This window comes from Hesperophylax consimilis, chromosome 17 (assembly GCF_061612785.1).
Source record: "Hesperophylax consimilis isolate HC1 chromosome 17, BYU_Hcon_1.0, whole genome shotgun sequence".
In the NCBI taxonomy this organism is placed as follows: domain Eukaryota; kingdom Metazoa; phylum Arthropoda; class Insecta; order Trichoptera; family Limnephilidae; genus Hesperophylax; species Hesperophylax consimilis.
Window position 1 is genome coordinate 28,289,542 of NC_142852.1, and position 13,285 is coordinate 28,302,826.

Genomic DNA, 13,285 nt, shown 5'->3' on the forward strand with positions numbered 1-13,285 from the left:
TGACTATCAACACGAAAAATTTTTATCCTGTTGTCTCTAGCCGTGAGGTCTTACATTATTTTGAATTTCACGCCTGGCTGGACTTTTATATGTTTATTATTTTAAAACACAAAACATCTAAATGAGCATAACACCGTGCCAGATGGAAGCATAGTAGATTGGGAATACAATAGATAAGTTTATTTAATTAGATTAAGACTTATTTATTGTTTTTGTGTTTAATTCGTAGAACTCCATTTAATTTTTTTATAAATTTAATTTAGATTAAATTTGATAATATTATTATTAAGTTCTGCAAGTGTTTTAGTTTTTTATTATTGTGACAGCTGTTTCGGCTTACAAGGCCGTTTTACAGTTTGAAAATGGCCTTGTAAGCCGAAACAGCTGTCACAATAATAAAAAACTAAAACACTTGCAGAACTTAATAATAATATTATCAAATTTAATCTAAATTAAATTTATAAAAAAAAAAAAAAAAAAAAAAAAAAAAAAAAAGATTAAGACTTGTTTATATTTAGTGATTAATATGTTAAATACATATATCAAAAACATGTTTATATTCATTAAACAAATTCTGCACAGGGCGAACGGAAGTATATAATTTTGATTCCGTGTTGGAGTTGTCACAATAAAACGGTAGCCATTGCCTCAATCATGGTTTGCGAGGTATGTGGAAACAAGTATAAATAATTCAAGGCTGATCAGTGAATGATTTATTTTCACTAAAGTTCTTATCATTTATCACAGTGGTAGTCAAGTAAAGGAGAACAGAAAAAATCGGTGCATAAAACGTAAGAGGCACAGACATAGGAATTAATAGACGAGAAGATAATGGCGAGGGGTAAAATCAACTGTTGAAGAACGAAGGGCGTAAGGCTGACTGTGATTCGTCAATAAATCAATCTGACAGTAAATAGGCATCTCGCATTATAATATCACCATTTACTTCTTAAAAGTAAAATCTGCTTTTGAATGAATAGACATTTTTACATGGGAGCGCAAATTACTCGCCACGTTATGAACAAATTTGCGAAGTCCAAATTCGGCAAAAAAATTCGGTTCTATTTTCAGAGTCGAATATTTCGTTTAAGTATTTAGTTAAGACACTTTTATAAATGTTCATAATTTACTTCCCAGCAACCAACCAGCTTTGTGTTTCGCGTCCAGACGTTTCTCGATGTGATAGTATATGTTTCTAAAACTGATCTATATTATACGATGTGAATATGCTTAAAATTAATTAAAATAATGCTTATATATGTAATGTAATACGACAATTGGGTTTATTCTCTTTTTCACATCTATTTTTACAAGTTTTCATAGTACAAGTCAACATTTTGCCGTGTTATTTCGTAAAATGAACCGATGATGCCTCGACCATAGTTCGCACAAGAATGATGACGTCACGTTTTCAAATTTCACTTGAGGCCATACGCGAGCACAGCCGGCTCCAATGGAACCGGTATGGGGAGTGGGGATAATACGCTTTTAATTACTTAGGGCAGGTCTACTAATATTCATATGTCTATGGTAAGAGGTAAAACCGATTTTGCACATAAATTTTAGAATTCTCGGTGAGCCTTAGGGGTGAGTTCAATTTATTTACTACCATAACAATAACACATATCAAGAGATATACTAGGAGAAGGCAAAAGTAATCACCCTATTGGAAAACGCTATAACTTTTGCAAATGGCACCAAATGTCAATTCGGTTTTGACATTTGTGAAGTAAACAAACGCAGAATACAAATCGACAAGACATGACAATCGGTTAACTAAGCAATAACGCGGAATAACAAGCAGAACCAAAGTTTATCATAAAAAATACAGCAAAAGAACATCGGGTGATACATTTGCCCCACCCTTTATATATATATAACGTATATCATATTGTTTTTCTGTTTCTCCAGGTAACATTAATTTGGAAACTGTACCCATCAACGCAGAACCAGGATCCCTAGAAGAAGACGGAGAGATAATTACTTATACGGAAATTGACATTGAGCTCCCGGATGTCAAAAAGGAATGCTTAGATCGCTTTCAAAGAAATACCCAGACAACAGGTAAAATTAATGTTGTCCGTTAGAAATAAAAAAATCATATTCGTCTATTTCATAATCTGATAGTTCTATGAATCAGTTGCACTTATTAAGTTTTATTCGTAATATTTTCAGACTTATCGACAGATCTCAAAACGCATCATTTGGAAAAACGATTATCTTGTACCTATTGTAACTACTCCTGCTTTTACAAGTCAAAGTTAGAACATCACTTGCGTATCCATACTGAAGAAAAATCTTTATCATGTTCCGACTGCAGTTATTCATGTTCTCGGAAGAGAAATTTGACGACACATATGCTGACTCACAATGAAGAAAAACCGTTTTCATTTTTTCATTGCAATTATACAAGTTCTCTCAGGGGATATATGAAACGACACATGGTGACTCACAGTGGAGAAAAATCTTGTTCATGTTCCGACTGCAGTTATTCATGTTCTCGAAAGGAAAGTTTGAAGAGTCACATGGTGACTCACAGTGGAGAAAAACCTTTTTCATGTTCTAACTGCAGTTATCATTCGTCATTCTACCGTGGTAGTGTGTAGACGTGTTTATAGAAAGACAATACATTATTAGAGAATTGTCACATTTATCTAATTTTTGCCGGGAGCGAGGTGTTCCGCGAGGCGGTCACAAGCTTAACCCATTATGGACGTGCTGTCGATAATAGAAAACATAAAATTAGAAATTTCAAATATTTCTACGGTAAAGGACTCGAAAGCTAAAAATAATCTGGAATTAAATATAAAACTATTAGAAGAAAAATGGACTCAGGAAAAAATATCTTTTCAAAACGAGATTGTTTGTCTCCAGTCAAAACTAATTGAAAAATTAGAAAAAAAAATCGAGAATACGAGCAATTTTGAAAAAAAAACATACGCAAGTTGTCTCAAAGTAATCCCGGAATCCAAATTCTCATTGATCATCAAAGGTGAAGATTCGAACATGACATCGGATGCTATTAAAGAACAAATCGTAAAGAAAATTAAAATAGCAAACTTGGGTATCGCAGTGAACGGAATACGAAAAGCCTCGCAAAATAAATTAATTATATCTTGTCCTTCAAAAGAACATGCAGAGAAATTGACAGATGAAATCAATAAAACCCTTAAAAAAAACATGGTTGCAGAGGAATTAAGAAAGAAAAATCCAAAAATATTCATAAGAAATCTTCAAGTAGATTTAACTGAAGAGGACATAATTGAGGCAATAAAAACACAAAACGATGGAATAAAAGATATCATGAATAGCGATACTAAAAACACGATTAAACTAATAAAAATGTTTAAACCAAAAAACCAAAATGGACTCACTAATTATATATTTGAAACCAGCGGAGCAGTAAGGTCATACCTCATGGAAAAGGAAAAAATTAACATTGGTTTTAGCAGAGTACGAGTGGAAGATGCCAGCCCCTTGACGCAATGCTACCATTGTCTCAAATTTGGTCACACTGCATTAAAATGTTTTAATAAGGACAAACGTGCGACGTGTTTACATTGCGCAAAAGATCACGAATGGAAGGAATGCCCTAACAAAAACACTGAAGAAAAATGTAGTAACTGTGCACATCAGAACACCTTATTCAAGATGACCCTAAATACCAATCACAAAGCTAATAATACTAATTGTTCTTACTACAAAAAGATGATGCATATCGCTCAAAGTCGTATAGACTATGATTAGGTATGTATTATAATTCTAAAAAACAAAAAAGTCGCATAAACTATGATTAGGTATGTTTATATGTATTATTATTCTAAAAAATCAATGCTTCTAACCAAAACTTTATTTAAATACTTAACATCTTCTTCTGATAAGCACAATAATGTATATCTTTTACTTCCGAAATATGAGTATCTCATATCTTTGATATTTTTTTCTTCTTTGAATATATTATATTCTAATTTATTGTCCGGTATCTATAGTGTTAACACGGGAGTTTTGAAATGTATATTGATGTTAGTTTATCCTAGGTATACCCATACATGTAGAAAAAATATTTATTGTTGTCAATTATTTAACCAAAAACTTACTGAACAAAGCAAAAATCTAACTAGGAATATATTGGTAATGTTTACTTCCGTAAAAATATTTATTCAATTTATTTGCCTTGATAAATCCTCACACTTGTTTAAATACTATTGCCGCCTATTAAAATATTATTCAATATGGGTGATTTGAACGTAGATTTTGACACCTCTGAAATCGCTTATGAACGCACACAAAGTTTTGAGAACTGGATTATCAAAAAACATGTTTCGGGAAATAATAATTTAACTGCAATCAACTTAAATATTCGATCCTTATCAAAATATTGGGATACGTTTCTTGTCGTTATCTCTAGCTCTCTAAGTAATATTGATATAATCACGCTTTGTGAAACGTCGATTAATGAAAATGACATACATCTATACAAAATATTGGGTTTTACTTCTCATTACTTTTGTCGAAAAAACAAATCGGGAGGCGGGATTATTTTATATGTGAAAGATCACCTAACGTTTGAACAAATTAACATAATGCCAACTAAATTTGAATGTGTCTACGGAACTATTTCTGTCAAAAAACATAAACGTCTACATATATTGGCAATATACAGACCACCTAATTCAAATAAAAAAATATTTCTCGAAGAGCTAGATGTAATATTGGGAAATATTGAAATTAAAGAATCCGTTATGGTACTTGGGGATACGAACATAAACTTATTAAATTATCAGGAACCAATTGTAATGCAATATGAAAACATTATGGCTAAATTTGGATTTTTAAAATGTATTAATGACGTTACCCGTGAAGCCATACTGACTAACTATGTAACGGCTACATGTCTAGACCATATCTATGTAAGAGAGAGAGAGACAAATGAAATCAGCTCATGTGTATGTGAAACTATAATAGCGGATCACTACCTTATTGCAACAACGATGCGTTTCTCTACCTATGAGGCAGGTACCACCAATAAATCGCACCATACGAAATATACTGTAATATCGGAAAAAAAAGTCGACCTACTTATTGAAATCACTGATTGGAATGAAATACTAAACATAACGGAACCTAACTTAATTTATGAAGAAATTAAATCGAAATTCAAATATATTTACGAAAAAAGTACTGAAACAAAATCAAATACAAATAAACAGCGTAATAACCAAAAGGGCTGGATAAATTATAATCTCATTGAAAATATACAACTACGTGATACATTATGGAGGAAATGGAAAAACACGCCTAACAATAAAATATATGAAATCGAATTCAAGAAATACAGAAATAAACTAAATAAAAAAATATTAAACACAAAAAAAAAATACTATAATAACAAATTTAAACATTGTTTCAAGGACATTAAAAAAACATGGAATGAAGTAAATCAAGTATTGGGTAGGAAAAATAAATCAGATTGTGATGAAGTCATATCTAAATATTTCTTAAATTCCCAAACTGCGGATGTGGTGGCAGAAAACTTTGCAAAATTCTTTGACGACGGCGTAAATCAGTTATTGCACGAATGCAATGTTCGGGCGTCTGAGTTGAAGCAAGAACATTTGCAACATTCAATGTACCTACCAAGAGCTAATACAGAACAAACTGAATGCATTATCGGAAGAATGAAAAATTCAAAGACACCGGGCGTGGATCTAATTCGCATGTATGATCTAAAAAAACATGTTAAATTATTTAGTCCTATAATTACTCACCTAATTAACAGAATTATTGACACAAGTCACATTCCAGCTGAACTAAAATGCAGCATCATAAGGCCCATTTTTAAAAATGGAGATCACACCGTAACAAATAATTATAGGCCTATTTCCTTATTACCCGCATTAGAAAAAATATTAGAAAAATATATATCTATAAATTTGGATAAATATTTAAATAATTTGGGCATTATTGATGAATGTCAGTATGGCTTCCAAAAACAAAAAAGCTGTGATAAACTGCTCGAAAAATTTTCCAATTATATAAATTCAGAGCTTAACTCAAAAAAACATGTACTAGTATTATTTATTGATTTCTCAAAAGCTTTCGATACACTCAGCCATACACAATTAATCAAGGTACTCGAAATCATAGGAATCCGTGGTAAACTCCTATCATTTTTCAAAAACTATTTAACAAATAGAAAAATGTATGTAAAGATTTTGAATGTAATGAGTAATTTTAGATTTATTAAATCAGGGGTGCCACAAGGGTCAATTTTAGGACCAAAATTATACATTATATATGTAATTGCCATGTCTAAACTTTTTAAAATAGCCCGTAGATTTATTTTTGCTGATGATACTGCACTAGTTGTTTCTAATGAAAACCCTGAAATAGCTATTCAAGAATTACAAATTGACTTTAACGAACTACTTAAATGGTCTCATGATGTAGGATTAATTATTAATGTCAAAAAAACTAAATGCATGTATATAAGATCACCGAGCTTGAAAATGTGGAACTTACCTAAAATAACTGCACATAATTTTGATTGTATACATAAAAAAATGGATAATATCTGCTGCTGTGAAAAAATTGATTTTGCAAACGAATATACTTACCTTGGCATAATCGTAGACAATAACTTTAAATGGGACAAAAGTGTGATCAAAATTTGTAACCAGCTCCGATGTTTAGCGAGTAATTTTTATAAATTAAAATTTGTATTGCCTCGATGTACTCTCAAACTTATATATCATTCTATGGTCGAATCAATACTTAGATATGGAATTCGAACTTGGGGACACTCGAGTAATATTAATATTAAATTCATTCAAAATCTACAAACTGCTATAATTAAAAAAATTGTTAAACCTAGCATTTACAAACAAAGAAACAACTTAAAATTACTGTATGGCTCTGAGGGCCTACTCCCAATTAAAGGGCTTCTCTGGTTTATTATAATTATGGATAATGCGGGAGAAAATGCGTACAAAAAGCCATTGGTGCATAGTCACAAAACAAGATTTACTGAAAAAAAAGGCCTAATAATTCCACTAATATCAAATAAGTATGGTAGCAGAACACTTGACTATTTGATACCTGTGATTTATAACAAATTTAACAAAAACTTTAACTTGAAAAATAATGAGGAACCCTGCCCTAAACTGACAAAAAAGTGGTTAATAAATGAACAAAACGTTTATCTATCCTAAACATTATATTTGGTAATAATATTTAAACTTAAGCTAATGTGTATTATGTTATAACATTAAATGGTAGAACCTACAGACAAGCTGATTGTCACAGCTTTGTGGGACTACCCATATCTTATATTGTATTAAATGTAATTATATTAAATTTAATAAATAAATAAAAAAAAAAAAAAAAAAAAAAAAAAAAAAAAAAATTCATGTTCTCGAGAGAAAAATTTGAAGAGTCACATGGTCACCCACAGCGGAGAAAGACCTTTTTCATGTTCCCAATGCAATTATTCGTGTTCTCGCAAGGGAAATTTGATGACACACATGTTAAATCACAGTGGAGAAAAACCTTTTTCATGTCCCGACTGCAGTTATTCATGTTTTCGAAAGGCATGTTTGAAGAGACACATGGTGACGCACAGTGGAGAAAAACCTTTTTCATGTTCCGAGTGCAGTTATTCATGTTCTCTACAGGAAAGATTGACGCGTCACATGGTGACTCACAGTGGAGAAAAACCTTTTTCATGTTCCGACTGCAGTTATTCATGTTCTCGAAAGGAAAGTTTGAAGAGTCACATGGTGACTCACAGTGGAGTAAAACCTTTTTCATGTTTCAACTGCAGTTATTCATGTTCTCGAGAGAGAAGTTTGAAGAGTCACATGGTGACTCACAGTGGAGTAAAACCTTTTTCATGTTCCGACTGCAGTTATTCATGTTCTCGAGAGGGAAGTTTGAAGAGTCACATGGTGACTCACAGTGGAGAAAAACTTTTTTCATGTCCCGACTGCAGTTATTCATGTTCTCGAATGGCAAGTTTGAATAGACACATGGTGACTCACAGTGGAGAAAAACATTTTTCTTGTTCCAAGTGCAGTTATTCATGTTCTCTAAATGTAAGTTTGACGAGACACATGGTGACGCACAGTGGAGAAAAACCTTTTTCATGTCCCGACTGCAGTTATTCATGTTCTCGAAAGAAAAGTTTGAAGAGTCACATGGTGACTCACATTGGAGAAAAACCTTTTTCATGTTCCAACTGCAGTTATTCATGTTATCTCGAGGGAAGTTTGAAGAGTCACATGGTGACTCACAGTGGAGAAAAACTTTTTTCGTGTCCCGACTGCAGTTATTCATGTTCTCGAAAGGCAAGTTTGAAGAGACACGTGGTGACTCACAGTGGAGAAAAACCTTTTTCATGTTCCGAGTGCAACTATTCATGTTCTGAAAAAGGAAACCTGACTACACATATGCGCACTCATAGTGGAGAAAAACCTTTTTCATGTTCCGAGTGCAACTATTCATGTTCTTTAAAAGGAAACCTGACTAAACATATGCGCACTCATAGTGGAGAGAAACCTTTTTCATGTTCCGAGTGCAACTATTCAAGTTCTCAAAAAGGACATTTGAAGACTCACACGCTGATTCAGAGTAATGAAAAACCTTTTTCATGTTCTTTCTGTACAAATTCATTTTCTCAAAAGAGCACTTTGACGAGACATATGCTGACTCACACTGGAGAAAAACCTTTTTCATGTTCCGAGTGCAACTATTCATGTTCTGAAAAAGGAAACCTGACTAAACATATGCGCACTTATTGTGGAGAATAACCTTTTTTATGTTCCGAGTGCAACTATTCATGTTCTGAAAAAGGAAACCTGACTAAACATATGCGCACTAATAGTGGAGAAAAACCTTTTACATGTTCCGAGTGTAACTATTCATGATCCCGAAAGAGCAGTATGACGAGTCATATGCTGACTCACACTGGAGAAAATTCTTATTCGTGTTCCGAGTGCAACTATTCAAGTTCTCAAAAAGGACATTTGAAGAAACACACGCTGATTCACGGTAATGAAAAACCTTTTTCATGTTCTTTCTGTACCAATTCATTTTCTCAAAAGAGCACTTTGACAAGACATATGCTGACTCACACTAGAGAAAAACCCTTTTCATGTTCCGAGTGCAACTATTCATGTTCTCGAAGAGGCAGTCTGAAGAGACACATACTTAATCATAGTGGAGAAAAACCCTTTACATGTTCTTTGTGCAACAAATCATTTTCTAGAAAGGACAGTCTGACGAGCCACATGCTGACTCACACAGGATAGAAACCTTTTTTAATGTTCCAAGTTGAACTATTCATTTTCACAAAAATAATATTTCAAGAAACACAAGCTGATTCACAGTGGACAAAAATCTTTTTGGTGTTCTTTTTTCAAAAATTTATTTTCTCCAAAGGACCGTCTCACGAGCCACATGCTGACTCACAAGAGAAAAACCTTTTTCGTGTTCCGAGTACAACTATTCATGTTATTGAATGTCGCACCTGATAAGACACATGCTACAACACTGCGGTAAAAAACCTTTTTCATGTTCTGAGTGCAACTGTTAATCTTCTCTCTCGTCTATTTATATTATGATTTCCTTCAGTTCAATGAGAGTGTTATTATTTTATACAATTTAGTACAATTGAATGCGAAACTAATGCTTGTTCTTACGGGAACTTCCAGAATAATTTTTATAGTGGCTTTTGAGTTTTAATAAGTTGTCTTTAAGATATTGTCATTGGCACTGCCCCATCTGATAATTCCGTATTTTAAGAGCGATTAGCAAAGGGCTATGAAGATTTTTTTAATTTCTTTTTTGTGAGGTCATTTTTATGGTTTTGAAGAAATAACTTAGTTTTTAAAATTTTAATTTAAATATTTTTACTCCTAGATAAGTTCAATTGTAAAAAAACGATTTTAACGCTGCATTAACATCCGCTGCTCGCGATTGACCCGTCGATTTCTTTCCCTCGTTTAAATCTGCGTATTCTGCTGATACAATTATATTGTTCGAGAAGGTGCATTATTATAAATTCGGTTTTCTAACTAAATGTTTAATCGCCAAGCGATAAATAAGCTAGAGTGTTACAGAGAACGAGGTTAAAAAAGAATCCATATTTTTTTAAAAGGAAAGACAAACATTCCCTGGTTACGAATAACCTGACAATATTTGAAAATCTCCAAATACCATCACAGTAAGCTGAAAATGTTGCTTGTGTTGTGATGGAGGACTTAGCCAGCCGAGGAATTGAACACACTACGCCTGAGTGGGACCCAAGCGCGATGTTAACTCGGCCACCGACCGGTCAACTTTAACTGGTTAAATTGAGCAAAAGATATGAAGTTAAGTAAGGCGAGTGAACTTCGGTCTCTGTTAGTTAAAGTTTTTAGATTTTTCCATTCAATTTTGGACATGTTATAGGTACAAATGATTAAAAACTTGTGATTGGGAAAACGGGTCGTCAAACCAAATAGTATTGGTATGACTGGTAAATTTTGATAACTTTTTTGTGATGTTCTTACCAAAGCAACTACGACAAATTCTTTACACTCCGATACCAACATTTCTGATTACAGATATTGTAACAAATCAATCTCGTCAAAGTAATTTTTAAACCAATTACGCGTTCCCTGCCCGGCGGCATGATGCTGGGCGGTGGATGAAGAATTTTCAGTTGAGTTCGAGATATGTTACTCCGTTCGGCGACGCAAAGCTGAGCATGAGCCGAAGAAGTGCGGTGACCTGACACGGCCAATGGCCAAAGTGCAAAGTACAAAGGCGATGGCGCTGGTGGGAGACTTTGCTGGAGTCTCGGCTAGGAGGCCCTGAGCTGCTGAACTGAACTTCGGCCTTACTAACTCAATGACAACACGGTGAACAATATTGCCCTTGAAGTGATTTTGCACAAAAACGGCGCTGTAGAAATCATTCAAATATGATTATTATTTTTAATTTATTACTAATATCTTGCGTTTAATTGACAGTGACGATGTGAACAATTTAGAAGCAACCCAAACCAAATGAAAACTAGTTGAGATTTAGAAATAAGTAGATCTAAGTATAATTAAGAGTATGTGTTAAAACTTGGCCAAACCGAATTAAAACCCTATTGCATAAATAACTTACATATCTTTGTAACTAAATTTACCACCCTCGTCCCAACTTAAGTGACCCGATTTGGTGAGAATGCAGAGTGGAGAAAGTACACGACCGAAGAGGTAATGTATATAACAGAAATTTATTTAAAAATTCAATACTATCCTTAGCTAGTTACCGGAGACATATACGGATTTGTTACAATTGTCCCTGCAGCTATCTGTTTCGCCCTATAGCAAGGGACTTCTCCCGAGAGTAGGTATTATCACAGCGTATCCGTAAAGAGAAAGCTATGCTATTCATGATTATATATATAAATATTGATGCTCTCAGTTCTTCCTTGGTGAGAGACCGACTTTCGGAAGTGCGATGTTGCTTGAACATGTTTGACCGGTCACTGTAATAAAAAAAATTAAATGCGTAATAAAACAACTATTGTTTTATTACGCATTTCGAAAAAAAACAAACATTTCATTCAACATAATGACCGTAAACAAAACAACTTTTAGCCTTTAAGACTTTGAAATAAAGTGCTGTTTAATATTTTTTTTACGTTAATATCAATTTACGCGAAAATTAATTGAAAATTAGAAATACAGTGCTGTTTAATATTTTTATTTTACGTTAATATTAATTTATGCGAAAATTAATAATTACATTTTAGAATAATAACCATGTGAAATTCGCGGGTATGTATATCAACATAACAATAGAAAACGTGATTCACATACGAGAAGATGCAAAAATATAAATTTAATAAAATAATTGATTGTCAAATTGGCCAACAAATTTCTAATATTTATTATTATATTCGAATGATTTGTAAAGCCCCTTTTTTTTGCAAAATCCCCTCAAGGGCGCTGTAAAAATACATTTAAAATTTCATTGATCTATGTTATTACTAACTATATATGGAGATTATATACACCACATACTTACCTGGTATGTCCCTTGAGATTTACACTTAATTAACATTAACTAATTGTTTATTAGCGAAATTTAGATACAGGATTTTAGGACATACCTAATTGGACTTTCTCTCAGGAATGGAATATTTAATTTAAGCGTATGATAGCTTAAAAAGGTATGTTTTTAGTTAAGACCTGAATTCTGTTGGACTTGTTATGGATCTTAGTTCCGCAGTGAGTTTATTCCAAGCCTTCGGCCCTGATACTCCGAAAGCGCGACCACTAAACTTAGTATACGGCTTGCGCTTAGGTTCCATCAGTCTGCCTAAAGCTGCTCTAATCGGACACACTCTCAAATTATGTAAATAAAAACCCAGATGTTATGAATAATTTTACCGTTTTAACAATTCTTTAACCCTAGAAGCCGAATCTATTTTAAAGGTACACAAAGCCTTAACATACGTCTCAGAGGCGTGCACATGTAAATGACAGCCTGTAGGCCAAAATATACTTACTTGTGCCCTATTCTTTGATGGAAAGTTAAGGTTTGTATAAAAACTGAAAATAAAATACAGTTTTATCAATGAAAACTACTATCACAGGTATTTAATACAACGAATCAAATAATTATGCTTATATTCAAAATAAAAAAACATCTTCTTAAAAATCATCTTGAACATATGTTTTTTTCTAAATAAACTTACATTTATTTAACATTAATTTCTTATTCACAGGGCAAACGTTAAAAGTAATCATGCTTTTAATTACTAGCTTTAATTTTAGAGCAATCTACGCAGACATTAACTTTGTACTCAGAAAATACTGACTTTTTGCACTTACAGCACACTAATTTGGACATTCTATTTTTTTTTAGCAGCAAAAAGCTCAGTATTTATGTTAATTTAGGCTCTGGTTCTTGTGCCTGAAGTTTTTTACCTGAATCAGTAGGTTTTGCGATAATTTGGCTTAAATTTTGTCTTTTTGTCAATATAATTCGGAGTTTCAAGTCTCATCTCCATCCAAGGCTTAACCGAATCTGTGATGAGTTGTTTAATGAATCATGTCTGGTTTGCCACTTGAATTATTAATTATTGCATTTTCATCACAAGATAAAAGTTAAACCATATTTGCAGATGGTTTGTACGATAGAAGTGTCAGAGGGCTTAAAAACAAAACGTAGAATTGCCAACAGGTCAAGATCTCGAGTTCTTCAATTTTTCTTGAATTTCCTGCTAATTTGATCGAAAAGTGCC